Source organism: Lissotriton vulgaris, chromosome 6 (genome assembly GCF_964263255.1).
Source record: "Lissotriton vulgaris chromosome 6, aLisVul1.2, whole genome shotgun sequence".
In the NCBI taxonomy this organism is placed as follows: domain Eukaryota; kingdom Metazoa; phylum Chordata; class Amphibia; order Caudata; family Salamandridae; genus Lissotriton; species Lissotriton vulgaris.
The window spans coordinates 1,173,299,456-1,173,323,138 of record NC_141694.1 but is presented as its reverse complement, the minus strand read 5'-3'; the positions used below and the strand labels follow the sequence as shown (position 1 = coordinate 1,173,323,138).

Here is a 23,683-nt window from a genome sequence, read left to right as displayed (position 1 = left end):
AGTTGCCACTGTTTACCATTACACCAACCAGTACTGTATTATGTTTCTATCTGGTTAGACACAAAACGTTTGCAGCAATTGCATTAAAATTGAGCAGCACAATATCATATTTCATGGTTTACCGACAGCTTGGATTATTGGACTCTGTTGCAGCTGGAAATCAGCACACACCATTCACACACATACATAATATTCATTTTAACTGCGAAACAAGTTAACCCCTGGCATTTTCAAAGAATAGCATGCCTATGTTTAAACTAACTGGAGTAATTGCAGTGACCTATACATAGCTGTCAAAGTTTGAGACTGTGTATGAGTGATATAGCCATATATTCAGTCTTTTTAAGTGCGACATATAAATATCTTAGCACCTTTACTGATGCATGTTAGAGAACCAAGAACTGAATAGAGATCAACAGTTATGCCTATTTAGTAAGATAAATTACCCCTTTTGTGGTATGAAACCTGCCTCAAAATTTCCCAATGCTCCTAAAGTATTACAAGATCGCTGACCTACTTTCTTTTGATAACAGGGACACCTGGCAGACATATTTGGCATCGTAATAACCAATAAAATACATGTTTTGGGAGCATGACTATAGTTTAATACATTTGAATGTTATGTCTTGAACACATTTCAATTAAAACAAATGGTTTGTTAAGCCAAACAGTTAATCAAGACAATGCCTAGTAATCTCAGAGATTCGCCACCAAACAAACTTGGAACTCCTGGGCCACTTTCATGAAAGCAACATCGATCCATCACCACTGCTAAATTGAACCAGGTTATAACGTATGTATTTTTAAAATAAAGATTAACATAAAAAAAGATTCTTGAGTTTCCTTTAAGAATACCTGCGTTTTTTCATTTGCAGGAGAAAACTATCAAACGGCGGCGCTTTGCAGAAGATTAGTAATAGATCATCATGTGTCGTGGCATTGGCATTAAAACAGTGTCAAGTGAACCTGTAAGCCAGTGTAGCGAAATCGTTACATCAGCCGCCCCCGCTCTGAGGAAACTGTTGTGCCGTGAATGTTGTGTGCAGATAAAGGAGGACTCAGGAGGCTCACTGAGGATGATGAGACAGATCAGCCCTGCAGAATTGCGTGAAATTAATTTTTTCAGATGACTCATGTACTTAAACACACTTACTGAACTTAGTTCAGAGACTCTTCCCGTCTGTGACCGCCCCGTCCGGCTGCTCACAGGTACCCGATCTGCGGCCTGCAGCACTGCATTATTCACTCTGCAGCAGCAGTCTTCTTTCTCCCTGACACTGCTGCTGTGCTGTGACTCACTTGAGTCGCCCCCCCTGCTCTGATAGCAATTTGCGCCACCCGCGCCGATCACCGATGCAGCCTCCTGCGCGGCCATGAGAGCAGAGGACTTCGACTGGCTCAGATAGAGTCCCCAGCGCTAATGCCTCAATAACTTTGAATCTTCTTCCTCCGGACGTGATGGCACTGCACACATCCGGGTAATATCCCGGGCACCCCCATGGTGTGCAGTGCCACTGACAGACAGCCAGGCAGAAGCATCGACTGAGAGGGCAGCCCCGCACCCCCGTTTACATAATTGACAGCAGTGTCAAGTGAGAGTGTCATTAAAGCTGCGCCGCGGCGCCTTGTAGTCTCGAGCCAGGCCGGATGAATCGACACAGCAGGGTGGGCAGTCTGATGTGTTACATTGTTTTTGTAACGCTCTCAGACACTCCAGCTGAGAGCAAATTTGGATTAACTATTTATCAACCCAGGCTCCAAGGCAGAAGCACGCCTCTCGGAGGCTGCTGCAGAGCCGGTGCTAACTAGTGGCAAAATGCGTGACAATGCATCTCAGTGCGGTGATGCGGAACACCGCACTGAAATGCGTGAGTGTCACACCTGATGTGTGACACTTGGCAGGACTGTTATAATTTGCAATGCCAATAGCTCAAACTTTCAGTAATGCGACACCTATTGCATTTGGGTTTACAAAATCGTGAGTTTCCTACAGTTCATTCTCAAACTGCAGATTGAGCAAGGAATATTTGACCAATTTGAGGGACCTTCCAGGTCGCCCCAAACACTCCAAATCGCATCTATTCCTCAGAACTTTTAGTTAATATCATGTGGAGCTTTGAAGGTTACCGGTGCACATTCCGCTAGTCCATACCGAAATTTCTCGTAGAACACCCATTTCGAACCTTTGTCCTAAAGCAGTATATATTTTCGTGTATGAAAAAGTGAAAATCTCTTATACTACCAACGATGAGCATGAACGTATTAGTACTACTTATTCTTGCAGTCGGAGGAGGGTACTTGAGTTCACATCGTACTTTACTTTTTAACAGTAACTATATCGCCCGCTCCAATATGGACGCGCTTTAACACTCACCGAATGCGAAGTCATGCCTGTATTCAGCGCGCCGTTTTGGGTACTTCTTCTATGTTTATACTCGTTGGCCGTGCAGCTGTCTGGCGTCTTGGCTGCGCACTGACGTCAGGCGCAAGCTTCGTGGAAGTTGACTGTCCTGTTGGGAAGGAGTGCAGGAGAGTCCCGCTGGGGAGTGGTGGGCAGAGGCCGAGTACCGGGTAGGAGGCTGCCAGACAGTGGCAGCTGATACCAGGAGGAGACTGCTCTCTGGAGCTGGGGAATGACCAGAATCCCAGTGACGGTAAGTGCGCGCTGCTGGCTTTGGTGTTCTGGGACTGTTGTTGTTTGTCCCTGCTGTCGTCCTGAGGCCTCTGTCCATCTCTGGTGCGCCGTAATCACTAAAGCAAGCTTCTCTTTTCACCCTCCGACTCTCAACCTGTCAGTGTTTCGTTGAGTCAGAATACGCCATGGCTGGTGCAACTTTAACTTCCTTTGACTTATTACGGGACGAGGTGAAGATGTTGATGGGTCACGGCACCACAGTGATTATTTTAAGCTGAAAATAAGGCTTAAGGTCTCGCCTTTAATGCGGGCTTACTACTTTCATTCATATTGTTTAAGTGGCCGTTTCTGATTCTCTCTCTCTCTCTGGGAGTAAATGTGAAACAAACCCTTTAAATATTAAGGGGTCTGGTTGACGATTCCCAGCGCCTTTCAATAATTAGACTAAGTTTCCTTCCCTAAAATTTAATTGTTTTATAGGCTTTCCTGTACTGTCAAGAAGCTCCTGATGTCAATGGAAGTTTCTTCTTTTTTTTTAATGTGAGTTAGTAGTAATCCAGGAGCTCCACTTTTCAAGGTTAATTTATTCTCGGTGCTGACTGTGTGCGTGTGTGTATGTATGTATGTATATATATATATATATATATTCAGGACAGTTTCAGAGGTTTTGTCTTTTCGTGGAAATTTGGAGTTTTGTTTTTCGTAAATCAGTCCAGGAACGTAGCCTTTGCAATGAGGGAGATCAGGCTACGAAAGATGTTTTTGTGTTGAGATTATTGGTACTTTACTTTTTGACTTGTTTATAAACTCTTGTACATCTCTAAAAGACTTCCTCTGAATTTCTGTCGCTCTAGGGCTGCCAATAATACCGATGCCAAGTCGTCGTAGTCTGCACAGCACCCAGCTTATGCCCTCTCCAGAATATTGTTATGAAAGACTGTGCATGTTACCAGGTGCGGCTGTCCGGAGGTTCTCTTGTTGCCTAGTAGTTTGAGTTTAAAATAGGTCCCTAAGTGCTTATTTTTTCTCGTGCCTCCTCCCCCATTCACCACCATCCGAAGATACACTATTCCTGCACTTTAATCGGAAAGTCCTGAATTGCTTACCAAAAAAAGCTCACCTATTTGCCTTTTCTCAGATGACCTTTCTTAAGTGTTTAGTTGTGCAGGGGATAGTCTCCTTGCAGCACGAGCAATGTAGACTTCCAAACAAGGAACGCTTTGAGGGTGGAGGGAAGCTTCACTAGTTGTAAAGCTGAAAGCTTTAGGACGATGTTGTACCTTCAGAGAGCGTCCCTTGTAAATAATATATATTTGTGTTTTCACGGAAAAGTCCCAGTTGTCGCAGAGCCAGTAGCTTGACTTATTGCTACAATCATGCTAATAACATTCACACTGAGAGGCCTGATCTGTCACCAAAACGATTACTGTAAATTGGACAACAAACGAGAGAGTCTATAAATTACCATCCTATGACTGGGATTAGAATTTGGTGTAACTAAAAAATAGTCAGCAACTTTGTATACCCTTGCACAATTAAAGTAGTGCGGTTATGTCGTTGACGATAACATTAATAAAAACATTCATTGCCTTATTCAAGCCTCTACCGTTTAATTTATAGCTTGCAATTATACATATTACTTTTTGAAGGTTATGGTGTCCTCTAATTGTCCTGTTGTGCTCAGCACTTAGCCATCACTCTCCTGTCTAACCACATTTCACCATTTGTGAAATCAGTGATTGCATGTCGCTCTGCACTTATGTTAGACTCATAAGTGATTTATAATAAGTTCTAAGTAGGAGTGCTTTGACACATCTCCTCTTGTTAGGAAGAAAAGTGGCACGTTTGCCATTAAAATAATGTGTCCTACTTCAACTTGTGCTATATGTGGGCGCATTGTAGGCTGACAGATTTGTTTTATGTTACTTTAGTTCTCCCATTCTATTTGCTTATAGAACTGCATCTCCATCACACAGATTTGCTTGGTTTCTCTCTTATCTGATGATGTATTGCAAAGTTAGGCGTTGTAATGCAAACAATTATAATCCTTACAAAGGCAATCTTGAAACTATCTTGCAACCTTAGGGTGTTGGTTCGTACACCTAAAATATTTTTTGTTTGTGTAAATGATGCTGTGAATTGTAGCTGTGTTTGCGACTGAGATTTTTGAGACCGGTCTTCACAGAAACATTCCCCATTCAAAGATTTACTGTAAAGAGTTTCACATTCACTGTCTACTTTCATTGCAGATTTGCAGGGGTATTGTAACTTGTCTATCCCGTATTATTTTTTCTGTTATCAAATTATTTTTTTCTACAATATTTGTTTTTTTACATACAGGTGTCATAGTATGGTGCTCTAGAACACAGCACTTGAAAACAATCACAGTGGGAGATCTGATTAAAAATTAGAGGTAGGTGAGCCACTAGAAACTCGAGCCAGGCTCGAGCTAAATGCCTGGCTCTGATCAGCTCGAGGTACTCCTGGGACCTCAACCCCCAACTGAGTCCAGCTTTCATGTGGCCTCTGCCTTCCTTCCTCGCTGTATCCTCTTTCAGAGAGTTACAAGCAAATCATTAGTATTTGAGGTATAAAAGAAATAATAAAAGATGAGGCAAGCATCCTTTTAGTAGCTGGTTTGTACGAAGTGGAACCTGAAAGCTTGGGTTTAATCCCGGCTTCCACTCTGAACTAAATTGTGTGATCTTAGGCAAAGATTTTTTTCCCGATCTCCTTTTTCTTCATTACTGTATATGAAAGCACCTTCAAATTCGTTAGTTAAGAATACGAGCGGTGCAAACATTTATTCCGTTTAATTTTATAGATTATAATGTCAAAGCTTCCACAAGTTAAAAAAAGACACGTTAGAATTTTGAAGAGACCGTACCATTTTTTACCTGATGTTTGTTGCATGATTTACAGAGAACTTTTCAGGGCTCGGATCCGCTGTCAATTTGTTGGCTCGTCCACCTCCAGTTAAAAATGCCCATACTGTTCTGCACAATTTCTTCTTTAGGGTTCAGAAAGTTCTTACATACAGAAAAAAAAGTCCTCTTCTTCCACCTCTTATCCTGATGAAGCGCCTATTACTTGTGAAATTAAAATGCATTTATTAAAAGTGGTTGTAAAATCGACTTGAATATTAATCTATCGATTCGAGACATTGAAAATAAAGGAACGCATTGTGCTATCATTACAGGAGTGGCTTGCACATATATTGAACTTTGTTCCATCCTCGAAGGAAGTTGTGAAATATTCTTCACGTTAACTGAGGATGTTTTCTTAACTCAATACTAGGTAGTATGCACAGTAGAATCTGAGCACTTTCTTACCATATATTCCTGTATAATCATGGCTATTTCCCCACATACTGTGAGCTACATTAGCCACTAAGCATCAGTCTGTTATGTTGAAAATTTATGTTGTAGACTCCAACGTAGAGCCACTGCTGATAGTTCTCACGTGCTGCAAAAAATGTGCAGTTGGCTTGTTCCCCTGGTTGAATATATTTCAGTGAGAAAAAGTTAACAGTTTTTAGTTTATAAAGCAGACCGCACAGTCTGTGTCGGGGATCTCCTTTATTTTTTTTGTATGTCACTTAAAGCGTGGCGTTTGGGGATGTATGAACATGTGTGCTTATGAATGTATGTGTGACTAACAGCCTGTGTCATATGTACTTGTGGCACAAATAATACCTTTAACTATATGTGGTACTGTTACAAGTATAACGCAAACATACAACAATTTTTTTATTTTTTTTAAATGGGGAAATTTCAAAGTGCAGAAAAATGTCCTGCATTAAATGTTCATAACAATATTTACAGATAGCAGGGGTGAAATAATTGGTAGCACATCTATTCTCTTTGTGCATTTAGTGGAAGCATAAAAGTATCGGTGCCCCTCGAGGTTTAATATAACTGCAACCCACTGCCTAAGGTGCCAAAACACCGAAGCCCAATTGGACCCAGTGAAAGCATAAAATAAATATAAACCTTGGCACCCATATTCAGTTTTATATGAATTCATAAAGGTATTTGAACATGTCAATTCAAAGCACCAGCAGGACATCAGTATAGTTCTTGCCGTATCAATTTAATGTGAATACATGTCAGTCTTGAGTTACAAAGTTAAAAAACAGTAACAATATAATCGGGATTAAACATCTTGATGTGACAATCCTCCTTTTAAGCGTTGAACTGGCAGCCGACACGTGGGTCGGTCCATCTAAACTTTTTCAAGGCTTCAATCATTGTCTGTATGGGCGACCAAATAATAATATATAAATGTCCAAGTCTTGTCGTGGGGATTCGCTTGTCTCTGTTGACTAAGTATCTTTAAGCTCTATGTTATAACAGAAGACTGCCTCACGTCTTTTTCGTATAGATCCACTGGTTATTAGTTAATTTTGGTAGTCACATGATCCTGTGCTGTGATATGCCCCTTTTGCAATCGAGACTCCCTCGCGGCACAGTCGTTCCCGATTTGACATGTAACGCCTTCATGTCAAATCCGGAATGACTGTGTATAAGAGAAAAATACAGCCATTTGTTTAAATTGGAGGAATGTAAAGTGAAGAAACATGCCTCATAAAACATTAAGATGTAATTGGCTTAATTAAAGGTGGAGAAAAATATTAAAGCTTAATGTTTCATAGAAATATTTTTCTTCACTTTAAATTTCTCTTATTAAAAACAATATTGTATTTATTTCTTTCTTTCACCAAACACTTCCTGTCAAACCACCCTAGTTCAGGAGCTGCCGCCCCAATTTCGAAATCGGGCTGCAGAAGTAGACAGCACAGCTTTTCGGTAACACCAATTCCTTCATTTTTGTCTTAACAAAAGTGCAGTTGTGTGGTAATGGTCGCCGCGTTTTGTGCAGAGCCTTCCACTGGGCCATAGAGTTTACAAGTCCAGAATGACCATTTAAAGGGACATAGCCCATTTACCACCACCTGTTAAAAGACAACTAGACTGCTAAACATTTTATCTCTGTCTTCTGCATTGCCCACCATTTTTGTATTATCTTTTCATTTTCTTTTGCAATTACATGACATGGATTGTCTATTCATGTTCTCTGTGTGGGTAGTGGACACAACTTTCACAATATCCATATAGTGTCTGTTAGACCCGGTGTCTCCGGTCCACCTAGGGTAGCTTAGCACAGAGTGGTAAGGCCTAACTCCAAGGCAATGGGACTCAATACAGTAGCACAGGGTACTTCCACTTAAAAATGACACCGCACCATAATTAGAAAAGGTAGAAAAGCTTTATATTTCCTTTGTTTGTTTCTCAGTTGCATCTCCAATAATAAATTCACATTTCATTTGGGTTACTTGTTTTATAAACATAAACTGTGATATAAGATTTCACTTCCCTGGCAAATCTTACTTAGTCAGAGCATTATAGAGCAGGCAAGCGGTAAAAGTTTAACTCAGTTAATGTCTCCCTGCAATATATCAGTAAAAGAGTAAGGCTCTAGGCAGTACTACTATATTCTACCACCACAACTAGGTCACAAGCATTAGATTCCATTAATTGAGACACAGGTCTAGATCAGATCGATTTACCAGACAAATGAGCAATTAACTGTTCTGGGAGGGGAACATTCAGAAGCAGTAAGTTTAAGCAGACTGTTGTCTTTTAATCATTGCAGTGCCCTTAGTCTCAGCAATTTCGGTCAACTTTCATTTCCTGCCGGTTAAGTTCCCTCTTCTGATAAGTCCCTCCCTTGGGAAATTGTGTGAGGGAGTAGTGCTGTCTCAATTACTCCCCCTCCCCTTCTTCCCGCTACTTCCAGCGGTTCCCAGTCAAGTGTTGGAGGTAGTAGTGGGACCCTTTTTCACCACCTGAGGCCCCACACACACTCCGGCGATCTTACCGGGTTTTTGTCAGTTCTGTGTCCCAGCCAGACTATTCAACCACTTCTGCCACCATCGCGATTAGGGTGCCACGATGTCAGCGTCTGCCCTGTAACGCGAGCAGCCTCCCAGCAGCTGGTCTGAGTCGGGGCTTCTCAGCGTCACTCCCGGGCGTTCTAGATGGCTTCCTCGTCTCGCCCTCTCACTCTTAGAGAGGGAGGAAACTTAGCCCGTCCTCCTTCGATCCCACCCCCTTCTTCCGGACACTTTCTTTCTCAGCGCTCGCACAGGCTTCCGCGACACGGCCTCCACTCCGCCTTTGCCTCTTTACAACGCCACCACTCCGCTTGCCAACACCGGGCTCCCTCACCCCTGGATATCCTCAGTGGGGGCCCGCAGTCGCTATTGGCCCCAAGCCTGAGGCAGCAACCCAGCGGCAGGGATTTCAGCGGGCCAGCAGCAGTAAGGTGAGGTTTGCGACGAGTGGGCCAATGAACCTAGGGCAGTGGCGGTGATTTATCCTGCTGTACGTTCTGAGGAGATAGTTCAGGTGGGTATTTGGCGGGACAGCTAGAAAGTCTTGACTCACCCAGACTCCAGGCGGCAGCAAGGTTATGGAGGGTCAGGAGCCCTTGTCGGCATCAACAGCTCGCACCCCTCAACTCCCTGGTCAGCTGTCCTCCGCTCTACAGGATAAAAACCAGAGCTTCGCTAAGGGGGAGATCTAGGGATTAAGTGGCCCCTGAGGTAGTGGGTATTGTCAGGGCTTGATCAACCAGCAGGGGGTAGCGTCAGCACAGAGGGCTAGCAAGTCTAGAGACAGACAGACCCCCCCTTAGTGCACCATCCTCCCCACAGGCAGCCTTAACTCCTGACAAGTCTCGCTCCCCTCAATCTGACAAAATGGCTGCCCAACACTCCACCTTTTATAGCCTGAGGCCAGTGACTCCAGAGTGGAACAGAAAGTTCTTGAATACCTCAATGTCTCCCTATTGCCCCAGGTCATGAGGTGATTTGGACAGGCCACCATTTTGTGTTTCCCCTACTCTCCCTCCATTTTAGAGGAGCCCTTATGCCACATTGTTAACGAGTAACTATGGGCGTCCAGAGACCTAGGGTCAACACCAAAAATTTGTAGGGGACACATAAAAAAAACTCAGAAGGCAAAAAGAGGATAAAAATATTAGGAGGGACCACCCAAAGGGCTGACAGGTCTAACAGTGTCCATAACAGTAATGAGAAGTAAATAAGTACACACATTTTCTGGGTTCAGTACCTGCTTTTCTACTTGCATCAAGTTAATACTCACTATTTTACTATTTCCTAATAAACATGAGCAATTTGTACCATAGCCATCTAAGAGTCTAATAACATTTCCTATGGAAACATTGCGTAATGTGCAAAATTCACTCAACACTGTTGTCTCAAAACTATGTAAGACACGCCATAGCATGCTATCATCTCCAAACTCAGTATGGAGCCCTCTATTTTTCGTTCTGTCTGACCGTTTCTATTGTTGCTAATCTTTTCTGTTCTAGGTACTTTGTAACAGAACTTTTTCGGGGGAGGGGGTTCTGTCTAATTTTGATATTTTGCAATTCTTAAAAAGCAACTGCTTGGTTTGTATATATGCCTATAAAGTACATGGCATCCTAGTCAGTTACATACTTCATAAGGTGCAATCAGCTTGGAATTTCATTTGTAGAGTACAAAGCATCCTTAAAAATGCATTCTTAATGAAGTGCATTTTGTTTAGAATCTCACACTAGGCAATCCCATCCCTAATCTTTCCTTCCTTCCTCTCCTCTTCTATGCAGTTTCAAAGTGCCTGTTCTTCATTATCATTCATTTTTGGCTATAACCCATATTCCTAAAGTACCCCCTGGTTATACTACAGTGCATCGTGCATAAAGTGCATATCATCTCTTTTTTAAACCGTATATTCATACAGTACATTTTAGTAATGTGCATAACCATACGTTCTTTCAAAGGCCATTTCCATTTACAGTACACTGTAAGTGCAAAGTTTTGGGTTCTAAAGTGAAATCATGACTGTACGAGGTACTTTTTATTAATGGACAATGAACTTTCCAATGTATAGATTATTTCTAAAGTGAGCACTAAAGGAACCTTCAAATCCTAGCTGCCAGATATATAATTAAATAATGTTAGAAAAATCTTGATACCGGAAAAGAGAGGGCATCTTTTTAACCCCTTCGAGGCTGATGACGAGCTGGGCTCGTCATGGTGTAGCCTCCTCAAACACTGATGACGAGCCCAGCTCGTCATGAACAATGGTTTTTTTAAAAAGTCAGCATGACAGCAGAAGAACAGCAGCGCGCATGTGGTTAAGGTTCGAGGCATGTAACGTTCATGTGTGTAGTGATATTCTCATTAAGATCAGGCTGATGTATAGATGGATGTGAAGTTCAGCATCTGCGTTCAGTTCCCATGAGTTTTCTGTCCCCATTAAAATATCCCATTTTGATTCTGATCTTCTTATTAGTAGTTCCATATTAACCCCTCAGATCTTCTTCATCACATTGTATTCCATAAAATCTTAAATCCATTTTGTTTCCATGGTGTGGTTCCCAAATGTGCTTGGCCATCGTGTGCGTAATGTCTAGTAGTGATGGCTCGTAGGTGTTGGAAGATGCGTAGTTTTATTTAGTTTACAGTACTACCTACATATTTCTTCCCACATTCAAGCACATAGACCACATACATGGTCTCACAAGTGTGTCTACTGGCCATTTGGAGCAAGAGGCCTGCTGTTATCAATCAAGAAGTAAACATTTCCTTTTGATTTCCTCCCATTTAATAGCATTCAGAAACATTATTTTGTACCTACGCTACAATATTGAGTCGAAAAGGACTTTTATTTAAGAGTTAAACATCTCGGTGCTTCTTAACCTCTGTGCCCAACCCTGGGACATAAATCTGAGCACTGCTCACTATAATGCCCTGCTGTCTGCAACCTGATGATGATAATGTAAAAGAAACACAGCCTTCCCATAATGTGACCCTTTGGTTATTTAAAAATAATCTCAAGGCTGTGAGTAACTCTGAAGGTGTCTGTGAGCTACTGGTAGCTCCCGATTGGTTGAAGACACCTGGCTAGGTCATTCATGTGATGCACCAGAGTTCTCCTTTGAAATCATGTTCATTTCTCACTGTTCACAGAGACACTTCATTTGCAAGCCTGTGTATACAATTTTACATGTAGGATTTAATGAATTAGGTATGTTGAATAAAAAATAAATTTGGTAGAAACTCCACTTCATGTAAAGTATCCTCTGTGGAGATCAAAGTACTGGTCATGAATGCAGTGCTGTGAAAAGATACCGCACGTTTTGCACGTGATTTTCAAATGCAGATGGGAATGGATTTTAAATGATCGCTGCAATTAGATGTAATGTTGCAGTAAACGTCCAATTAAAATGGTAATGTACAATTCTGATAATAGAGAATAGCAATAGGAATACCACACATCTCCCTCCTATAATAATTATATACAGATTCCAACATTTTCAAAACATTATACATAATCCTTTAGATATGATGGACGTTTTGAAGTCCAAAAGGAATGACAAAGATAATTGTGCTCACCTCTGTTATTATAAGAATGTTCACCTTGGCTACCACTGGTAGAAGCACGTTGACTCTCCCCAGAGTGAGCCTCCTTTTTTTTTTTCCCCCCAGAACCATCACCACAACCATCATTTCCATTTGATTTAAATCTTACAATGACCACTCTATTAAGATTCCATATTCTGTGATCCTGAGTTTTCACAGCGTTATTGAAAACCTTTATGACTAACATTGGTTTGAGATGTTTGGAGTTCCCACCACCAAATAAACAAGGTCGCCTAATAGCTACCCAATCTCCCACCTCAACAGCCGTTCTTTTCACAGATTTTTTTCTGCATCAAAATTCCTTTTCCTTTGTTGAGCCTTTATGTTCCTCTCTATCATTCAAATCTTGACCATCCACACTTTCAACTCTTCCTTTAATTCAACAATAATCATTAACCCAAAATGGTTCCAAACAAGTATTTGCAAACCTTTTCCCGAAAAAGAAAGAAAGGAGATATTCTCGTTGTAGAATGAGGGGTTAATCTATACTCTTCGACTTTTTTACATACTTCACACTTCCAGTCTAGATGCATTGATCTTGCAAGAGTAATAGTTTCCTTTAACACTCTGTTATACCTCTCAATCATTCCTTTACCCTCAGGATGATATAACAAACAAGTTTTATGCACAATATTATTTTTCATCAGAAAATCCTCCATTTCTTTGGATATCGGCTGCACGCCATTGTCTGACAGAAAAGATCTTGGATTACCCTCTCTCGAAAATAATTCTCTCAAACATCTTATCACACTTTGTGTCTTCACACTGGATAAAAGGAAAACCTCAGGCCACCTAGAAAACATGTCCATGATGACCAATGGAAAGGTTTGGGAACCACTACTATGAATGGGTCCTAAAATGTCCAATGCAATGTTTTCCGACGGACGCGTAGGACGTCTTCTTACTACCATGGGTTGAGTTCTAGGAAATTTGGATTTCACATAATCCACAAGGAACACATTCCCCAATCTCTCTCTCTATGAACTTGTCCATACCGGGCCACCAATACGTGCTCCGTAACCTCTCTTTAGTTTTAGTAATACCGGAATGTGAAATATGAGCCATGTGCAGCAACTCCTTCCTAAGACTGGCCGGGGGAACTAATCTCGTGCCTCAAAACAGTATACCTCTATTGACCGATAATTCATGCCTCAGGTACCAAAACGGACTAATAGACAAAGTCCCTGCCTTAGCACAGACCCAGTTACCACTTAATAAAGACAAAACTTCACTCAACGTTTCATCTGAACCAACTTCGTTAACCCATCTCTCTTCAGTTATACTTGCCAAATCCAAAGCACAAACCCATTCCTCTTCAAACTCATTGTCAACACCCTCAAACTCTTCATCTACGTCTGAATCTTCAACACCGACCTCAGGAACAAGGTGAGAAAGAACATCCGCTATTTTATTCTCCACCCCAGGAATATATCTAATGCGAAAAGAATACTCTTGCAGCCCCATTATCCATTTGGTAATTCGACCAAAAATCAAATCCAGGCCCTATTTCTCAAAGATTTCCACCAAGGGTTTGTGGTCAGTCCTAACTAGGTATGGGCGAATTTTGCAGATCCACGATCTGCGGATTTGCGGATCCGCGGATTTGACCTGCTGAATGAGTCACTTCATTTCAGCTTCAACTAGTTTCAGCGGCCATGTGTGTGTTACTATGCAATCGCCCCGAGGGGCGCAGGGTTCCCTTGGGTGAGCTGTCCATCATAGTGGGTCAATGGTAGGAAGACGGTGCACAGTGCGAGTGTGTGTGTGGGGGGGGCTTCCAAGCCCAAAGTCAGGCGCCCCGAAGGGCGCAGGGGTCCCTTGAGTGAGCTGTCCATCATAGTGGGTGAATGGCGGGAAGACGGTGCAAACTGCGAGTGTGTGGGCGGGGCCAAACGGGCAGGGCTTCCATGGGAGTTCATACATGCTTCTTGTGTGTATAAAAGGTCAGAGAAAGATCAGTTCAGCAGATGAAGAGAAAGAAGCTCCTGGTCACAGGAACAGCACGGGTATTGCGCTCGTGAAAGTCAAGGATGCAAAGGCCTCTATACAGCATCACAGCTGATTTTCCACGGTAGATTTGGGAAGAAGGCACACCTGCCTTGACGACGCTCACGATTGTTTTTGGGCTGATGAATGAGTCACTCACAGGAAGGGCATGTTGCAGCGGCCATGTGTGTGTTACTATGCAATCGCCCCGAGGGGCGCAGGGTTCCCTTGGGTGAGCTGTCCATCATAGTAGGTCAATGGTGGGAAGACGGTGCACTCTGCGAGTGTGTGTGGGGGGGGGGGGCTTCCAAGCCCAAAGTCAGGCGCCCCGAAGGACGCAGGGGTCCCTTGAGTGAGCTGTCCATCATAGTGGGTGAATGGCGGGAAGACGGTGCAAACCGCGAGTGTGTGGGTGGGGCCAAACGGGCAGGGCTTCCATGCGAGTTCACACATGCTTCTTGTGTGTATAAAAGGTCAGAGAAAGATCAGTTCAGCAGATGAAGAGAAAGAAGCTCCTGGTCACAGGAACAGCACAGGTATTGCGCTCGTGAAAGTCAAGGATGCAAAGGCCTCTATCCAGCATCATAGCTGATTTTCCACGGTAGATTTGGGAAGAAGGCACACCTGCCTCGACGACGCTCACGATTGTTTTTGGGCTGATGAATGAGTCACTCACAGGAAGGGCATGTTGTAAATATTTTACGATGGCGCCGGCAAGCTGCCAGCGCCATCATAAAATACTTACTAAATTAGCTTCAACAGGAAGCTCTAATAGATGAAATAAAGCAGGTGCGAGTATACATTTCCAACAAATCAGCAAATCTCTGCATCCAGCAAATGGTATTTGATGCAAAGTTAAATGTTTTCTTTGAAAAGTTCGAGTCACAACACGTACAGTATTAACGCTGAATTATGCCAATAAAAGCTCACAGCAAGCCGCTTTCTGACAAAATAAAGGCATTCAGCAAATCACTTTCCAATGCTAAAACTCACAGCAAGTAGTTTTCCTTGAATTCTTCTTATTTCCACAAAAGTACCAAATCTCCAGCAACCATTCTAAGAAATTTGAATGGAAATTATAGCTCAGAGAATAAAGGAAAATCATGCAGCCACTGTAATCATTTAATCAAAGGAAGATGAGTTCTAGTATGAGCCCACATCGATATGCTAAAAATCATATATCCCATATAAAGCAATATGTGGCGAAGCTCTAATCCCACTAGACTCAAGTAGTTTAATATCCTTTGAAAATAAGTAATCACAAAGTCAAATGAAAGGTGAACTTTAAAATTCTCACCTTAAATGCAAATATGAAATTGTAATAAAGTCATATAGAAGGCAGTTCCTGAGTTGTGATCCTTTGGTGAAGCTGCCGGCTACGCCAGTGTAGAATTTTCATAAAAATGAGGAAACATTGTAGACTTAATCAGAAGTTTATTCAGGTACAAAGGATCCCATCCAACAGCTGCCAGAGTAAGCTTCAACTGAGCAGCATCCTTCTAACCCCTAATGACATAAGAACATTCCATACTATGCTAGGATGGAACTTAGCACACATACAATTCTGATAATCGAGAATAGCAATAGGAATACCACACACTCCCGCTTACCCCCACCACCACCAAATTCACCAGCAGTTTCTCTGTGCCCTTTAGCCTTCAAAAAGCTTCTGTGTTAGCCATGCAAAACAGAGAATCCAGACTAAACGGATCCCATTAATTTATGGAAAAAACTGTACATACATAACATAAAGCAGTGGCCCTGTCTATTCTCCAGATCAAAGCCACCATGCCCAACCCCAAGGACCAGGTGCAAGATAGATAAAGGGGGTTTGCTACATAAGCACCAGTACTTCTGGTGGCCAGTCATTAAACATTCTGAATGTACATGGTCTCACTTCGCAGCAGAAGACATGGCCTTCCTTTATGCATTTGCAGAATTTGAAAGGGACATTTTAGTTGGTGACTTAAAGATAGTTTGACATTGTACTTTGTATCGTTCATCATAGAGGACAACCCCACTACAAAGATATATTTAATCCCCAAAACAATATTTGAAGACCGAATTAAAAAGATGAAGGATGGGCCGGCTTCTCTGTCACAAAAGTAAGATATTCAATCCACCTTATTGCAAGTGCATTATATCTTATGGCTCTTTTAATAAGGCAAATGGGCTATCTCTCACATTTCTGACGGAGTAACCCTCTTCCAAATTTTAAATGAGGCCCCCAGTCTTCTGAGGTGATGTGCAGGAGCAGACTAATGGATATTTCTTTTGTAATGTTGCTGGAGAGCTCGCCCACTGGTGTAGGGTGTATTTAATCCCATAATTATGTTTAAATTAAGTCATCATGTCCAACATAAGATGACTACATACCCATAAGCAAAAAATTAAGAGAAGACTTAGATTATAACAGATCTTCCATCTTACTCAAAACATTAGGAAAACAGCTGTTTGTGGTGGAATCACTCAACACCTTTCTTACCAACTGGCCAAAGCTAGGTGTACTTTGGTTACTCTTTCAATAACAGGGTAATAGGGTTGATCAAATACTAGCACATGAACTAAAAGTCAAAACCAATCTCTCAAGCATACAGGAGTGGACTACATCTACAGGGCGCATACTCAGTGGAGAGGAAGAAAAGTTAAAGCCCTTAAGGGATTTTTATCAGTTGTTTTACTCTACTGGGCAATAGCATCAAGGTTTTATTTGTGATCAAATGCTTTTATCCAGGTAGCAATAGAAAAATCAACTATGGTTTAGGAGGCTAAAATATCATTCTAAACTACAGTTATTAGGCATTTGTGGATTCAGTGGTGGCTTCTGTAGAAGTTGATAGGTTCCATCTTTACCTTCTTAGTCACAATCTTTTACTTTTTGGTCACAACCTTTACTACTTCTCTTCCCATGTCATTTCTATCTAGTAAATCTTCCAGATTCCCTATACAAACAGTGGCATGGCTCACCTTGTTGGTGCAGTTGTTTATCTTTTTGCTGGTTTGCTTATCCAGATTTATAGTGGTTTAATAGGTAAGTTGTTGATCTTTTCAGCTGTGGTGGTTGTTGACTGTGAGCCATTGGGCTTGTTTTAATAAGTGTGTAGTGCTTGCATATGGGAGTGGTTCTTATTCTGGTGGCATTGCCTTTGTGGATATTTAGTCTTGTAGAATTTATTAAAGATAACTTAAATGAAGAGTGAGATTGCTTTCTAATATCTATCATCTGTACTGTTTTACCATAGTTACCCTTCATTAGATTTATCAGGCTTGTAACTGGCAAACTACAATGATTTTTAAAATTATTTTTAAAGTACTGTAATAAACTATGTGATGTTGGTTGTGGATACGAAGTTAAAATGTAGGATTTTAGTGCTTTTAAAGGAGTTTAAGGTTTCATAGCCCCTGGTGATAATGGAGTTGTATATAGTAAGCTCCAGAGTTTAGTGCTTACCGGAGGAGTTATCATCTGAGCTTTTCTCCATGGCCATATTACTCATTCAGTTGGTTTCATTATGTGGCCTGTTTTGAGGATAGTCTGTGTTTGTGGGAGGGTTCCTTATTGAGACAAGGGTAGTTTTCCCTGCCATGCGTTTTGGAGGGTGCAAATATGGCTAGGGCTATAGGTGTGGCATAGAATGGCAGCAAGTAGATGTTTTATTAAAGGTATCTGTTTCTTTTTTTTAAGCCAATAATGAACCTGCCAGATGCCTTTTGCACGTTTTTTAAACAACTTAAGTTGTGTTAAGAGGGGGTAGTATGTAGTGCATTGATGTTTTTCACATTCACATTTGTGGGAGTTCTGACTGTCCAGGTTGCTGTCTGGGGTTTCCTGGAAGTCATTGCAAGTGTAGGAGAGCACTCATACCAGTAGCAGAAAACCTCTTTGGTGATTGGATTAGTTCTATACAGTGTATCTCTAATGTTACTCTTTCTGGCTAATTTAACATTGGTGAAGTTGCCGTTGGATGTGAAAAGGACGGGCAATTGTATTTAGCTTTGTTTAGTTCCTCCTTTTCCCAGTGACTCTTAATTTTGCACACACTAGTGTTCTTGTTTATTTTTATTTGTTTACAAATTGTAAAATATTGAATAAGCAATCTCCTCATCTGAGACAGAATTTCTGTTTACAGAGTTGGAAGGACAGTTGGCCCTGTACCTCCACACAACTACAAAGCTATGAAGTACAGTCCCTGTCTTAAAGATGCAGTTTTTTTGGTTAACCTTGCCCTTTCCTGCTCCATGGTCAAACTGTTTACATGCCCCAGGTTGGCTAGCTGTAAACAGTGCAGTGATCTCTGGCAGTCTGCCTCCATCCCAAAGTGCACATCAATCACATGGTTGGTTCAATGTATTAGACATGCTGCACTCATATGTGGACTATTATTCAGTAACTATAAATGTAGAATTTCAAATTTTGTTTTTATTGTGACTAACTACTGTGGTTTGTCTTTTTTAGCACCATACATTGGGGTTACTGGAATGCTCCCAGGGTGTTATACAGTTGCATCCTCTGTCCTGCCTACCCACATAGCAAAGATCTGTTCAGGTATTTGGATTTTCGCCTGCCTCATACCAGTCTGGGTGCACAATGGTTTAGGCCTACCCGTGACTTAAAATGTGTTCAGGTTGTGGCCTAACTGTAGATAGATGCTCTAAGTGAGCCCTCAGTTGCAGCAGGACTGTTGTACTTGTCAACGGTTTCATGTGTGTAGCATGGTCGGGCAGCATACCATGTATTGTAATAATGATACTTTTGTTCATACAGTAAGCATGTGAGAGGACCAACCTACTTTCATTCTTCCAATTTAACAACCATACACAAAAGGGCAACCAGGCCACTAAGGAAAAAATAGAGGGAAACCGCTAAGAAGTCCTACTGGGAAATCCAAAAATTAAACCACAAATGGGAGTTCATAAATCGGCGTATTAAATAAAGAAGTACAGGGTTCTAATCGAGCATCATCTAAATCCCCCCTGATTTTAGCAAACATATTTCTGCCCTCTCACTGAGGCCATGTGGGTCTTGGGCCTTCTTCATGGCTGTATGTATGTGTCCATGTCTGTTTCTGCATGCATTCCGTTGCACCTTAGTTAGGCTTAAGACTCACCTGAATATTGAATAATTATAATCTGAACAGACCTTTTTACCAATTACATGCAAATGGGCCCCTACAAACCTATTCACCCAAAGCTCTGCTACTAACGGTAAACTCCAAATCCTAGTGCGGAGATCCAATGTCTATATATGCTTGTGTTCTCATGGAGTTGGCGTGAAGTTCCTGAGTGAACCAGAATGGCACTGGCCTGTGGATTCTATTTCTGAAGCCCCTGGTTGGTTTATGTGCACTAGGTGGCAGTGAGATTGCTTTCAAAGAAAATGAAAGTGTATAGCTGACATACTCCAGATTATAGGGAGGGAACCCAGGCACTAAAGTGAGGAAAGAGGAGACTTGCTTCCTCTTAGAAATGTCATTTTTGTCCTTTTTAGGTCGAGGACCGGAAATGCTGGCTTGCCAGCTTCCGGGAGGAGATCTTATGTTTCTAAGTAGGGCTGAAGAACCCGCCTCCCTGCCCTGTCTCTCCTCCATTGGCTGGCTTTCTAAACGGAGGCCAGCCATTGGAGGAGAGATGCGTCACTCCGATTTAGCCCCGTCTTTTTCGGATTCGGGGGCCTAAGTTTTGCTGTTCTTTAGACAGTGACGTCATGCGTCACTCAAAACAGCAAAACACGCCCCTGAATCCGAAAATGGCCGTGTGTTTCTCCGAGGCATTTTCTCCTTGTCTCTGAGAAATGTGGTGGTGTTTTCGGAGCTGCTCGCCTCCCTTCCATTTTGCTTTCAGGAGCTGCTCGGCTCCGCTCGCCTCCCCCCTTCCCTCTGCCCTCCTCCGTCGTGCTCTGCCACTCCCCGGCCCCCACCCCTCCCTCCCGCCTCCTTAAAATTATGTTGTGACCTCCCTATTCACCCTGTGTCTAGGCGCGCGCAGAGGCGATGGGTGCACAAGTTCCTCTGGAGTGAGCAGCCCGGGGCGGATCATGGCTGAAAGCACCTTTTCCTGCCACAATAACCCAATCTCAAAGATGTTGGAACAATCAAACGCAAGTTCTGCCTTGTATGTGACTAGTCCTTCATATGCATGTCCCTACATTTCAGTACTAGGACACACGAGGGCACACTTTGAACTATGTGACTAATATAAAGTGGGGAAGGACCACCTCCTGCAGCATACAGGGGCAGGGTGAGGGGAGAGGACAGGAACCTGTCCTCACTCTGAAAGCCCCCAGTAATAGCCTGGGTGTTTATCTCCCTGCCTGCCCTGGATAACCGCCTCTGGGACTTCAAAGCGCTGCTTCAAGGGACCCTCCCTTCAGTTAATCACACGCTGCCACTGTCTGGGCTCCTGGGGTCTTCTGCAGACCCCACTTTAATGAGACCGAGTAGCTTCTAAATGATGTGTGTGTGTGTGTGGGGGGGGGGGGCTACCTGGGGATTATATATGTAGTTCTTAAAACAGCGTTTTCAGGACTGGAGCGCTATGTTCGGATAATCACAAGTTGACTATCTGTAGGTCTGGGATCTGCTGCAGAGGCAGAGCCGTCTAACAAGAGACTGCAGCCAGCTAGTGACATGTAGTCTTGGCCTGCGGTCTCCTATGTGCGGACTGAACATGATGAGGTGGTTGTAGTGTTCAACCCCCCTCTTTTAATCACGTGCTGCATGTGTCTGAGGTTCCGGTACTTGCTGAAGCGTTTAGCGTCTGGAGCTGGGGTACTGGGCTCCGTGGCCTCTTGGGGTCTGAGGCCATCAGCTGAGCTAAGCATAAAGAAAACGAGGGCATCCAATGATCTTCCACCCCATCTCTGCAGTTTTCAGAGTCCCCGTTTCCCTGGCTCGTTCCACACACGGTAATAGCAGGTCTGGTAATGAGGCGCATTACCGTAATGGCGATATTAGCGGCCACCTTTAACTGGACCCATGGCCACTTTCAAGATGACGCTTAGACTTCCGTCTGCAGAGACAGCTGCACCTTGGTCGGGAGACGGAGCCTTATGGTGCTCGGACACTGACTTCGCTACCTGCAGCCCCTATGCATTGCCATGGGGTGGGCGCCTCCTTGCATAGGGTTTTTTTACGTCCCCTTTGTATTGCCTTGGGGTGGGCACCTCCTTGCATAGGGGTTTCCACGTCTCCTGTGTATTACCATGGGGTGGGAACCTCCTTGCATAGGGTTTTTCCACGTCCCTTGTGTATAGCCATGGGGTGGGCACCTCCTTGCATAGGGGTTTTCCACGTCGTTTTTGAGCCCAACACGGTCTCAGGCGGAGATCGCGACCGCGCCACGTTTTCACAGCTCTCATACCATGCGAGGAGCACTCACGCAAAATATGTTTTCCAAAGACATGGGTGGTAGTTTGAGGCAGGCTGAACGAGAACATGCCGCCTCGTCGCTTTCTCGAATTTTATTACATTGCTCAATGTATCTTTCTACGAAACGCATTCTTTCTGCCAAATCTGAGATTAAACAAGCACTGGCAAGGCCAATAGATAGCCTCAGGTGGTCATGCATGCAAGCAGATGCATTCACAAGTGCTTTTTACTTGCTTTGCATGCACAAATGCAATGAATGGCATTACAAGTAGTCTCACTGGCTTTGCCAGATTTATTGCAAAACTATCAAAAAGGATTGCCATCCGTATAGAAAGCATATGGATGATGAATAATCGGATATTACTAACAGCAGGTGATTGACTAACGCTTTTTGGTGCTAAAATGGAACCAACAGGAGGGGACAGAGAGCGCTAAAGTAGTCCCTCGTGTAGTTCACTGCAAACGCTTCAGGAGGTTGCAGGACACGCCCACTGAGCATTCATTGAGTACTCAACTGGGCTGAGGAAGGATGTGATTGGGCTGTTCCTGCTGTCACAACTCCGATGGGAGACGCACCGCTTTTGAAGCATGTACTTGGACATGTACCATGTGTTTGGAATTGGTACGACCCTATTGTGCTCGTGCCTGGGTGGATGGCTCTGCCCACCCTGCGAAGGTCAGTAGGCGTTGGCGTGAAAGAATTCCTCAATGCATTATTCGTTTCTATGTTATTGGGACCGCGGCAAGAAATTCCTAAGGCCCTCTCACAATAGCTTTCTTTTCCCTCTGAGACCTAAACGGTATTTCCGGTTTTCCGTTGAGCATTGGAATCAGTGTGTGAGTCACTACGATTCCGTTAGGACGATTACCTTTGTTCGATTCTGTTTGGCTGACCACTGTATTCTAGCTCAGCGGAGGCTGGACCCCCAGCGCCATTAGCACGTGCAAAGGAGAAGACTTCAATCAACCCTGGAAGCCACGCCTACCTGTCAAGCTAGCCTGCCACCCATGGAGAGAAGTGACCCCACATCCGGTTCAGAGGAAAACAATACTAACGTGATTTAAAATCATTCTGAAGTACCAGTAGACAACTTCCCGAAAGGTGTTGTAATTACCTTCAAATGCATTGAACCATATCAATGAATTCGATCATACGGTCTCGCAGGGTGATATCTTTTAAACTGGCATTTTGCTTCTCATTAACTAGCCTTCCGTCTAGCTTTCCTATTGACGCCTTTTACTGACGAAATCCTGCAATTTAAATACAATGAACATGTTAAACTCCGCAGATACACTATTAAATCAAGGATAAACAGCCTGCAATGAAAGAACTCCTCTTGTGGTAGTTAGATATTTATTCAATAGGATTTCTAATGTGTTTTCCTCCACTTTCTGCAAAATGCTACCTGGGTCGGTGGTACTTACATTGATAGCCCTCGGAATGGTGAAAGTCTGATTCGCCCCTTTAACGATCTAAACACGTGTCTGGCCAGCGTTTCATATCAAAAGGTAACACTGTTACCAATGTATGTGCAGGTGTATGACACTGCATCGACACCCAATTAACACCATGAATTATTACATCGTTTTGCTCTGCATAAAGTGGGTTACCACAAGATTAATTTTTTCACTAGCTAGTGGGTATGATTGGCTCCTAGACACTTCCTGACCAACAGGCAAACTGTCCCAAAGGCAACCCTTCCCACTTTTGCAGCACATCAGGTTTTCCTTACTGTAAACGATCCCACTGTGCACCATTCTCTGTAACATCCAACATGGTTAAAAACTTTCTGCACCTGTGGGTTGCACACCTAGTGTGTGGTTAAGGTAAAGAGCAGCCCCCCTACTCTTTCACTCCACACTGGTTCTGTGGCCAAATACCTCCTCCACTGATACTAAAGCCATGAGGCAATATTTTGTTTTGGGATCAAAAGACGACTCTTCTTCAACTTCCCGTTATATTAAACTATAAAAGAACAAGTCTCAACCCGGTCTCTTTTAAGGTATTAACGTTACTGGATTCTCAAACCCCCCCATGCCACCCTGCCAGTCCCAAACCATTGTCTCTGCTCTGAGTGCAGTATTTAACACCACCTCAACGAGACAGAGAGAGGCTAGCTGCAGGCAGGCTAATGTGATGTAGTCTTACAGGGACTTCAGGCAGGAAAAGAATAACTTTTTAACAGTTACCATTCCTGT

At 43.0% G+C, this 23,683-nt stretch overlaps 1 protein-coding gene across 2 annotated transcripts in view; it reads left to right on the top strand.

The window, feature by feature from the left end:
- The first annotated feature begins 2,456 nt into the window (after positions 1–2,456).
- The window catches only part of FBXO30 (F-box protein 30), a 169,163-nt gene continuing 147,936 nt past the window's right edge, over positions 2,457–23,683 (top strand). Inside the window, exons 1-2 of one of the 2 annotated variants that reach the window (XM_086927279.1) lie at positions 2,473–2,654; positions 18,574–18,663. The gene's annotated coding sequence lies outside the window, so the exon portion shown is untranslated. Of the gene's footprint in view, positions 2,655–18,573; positions 18,664–23,683 lie in introns of both variants that reach the window. The other variant, XM_086927278.1, reaches the window with a different exon arrangement.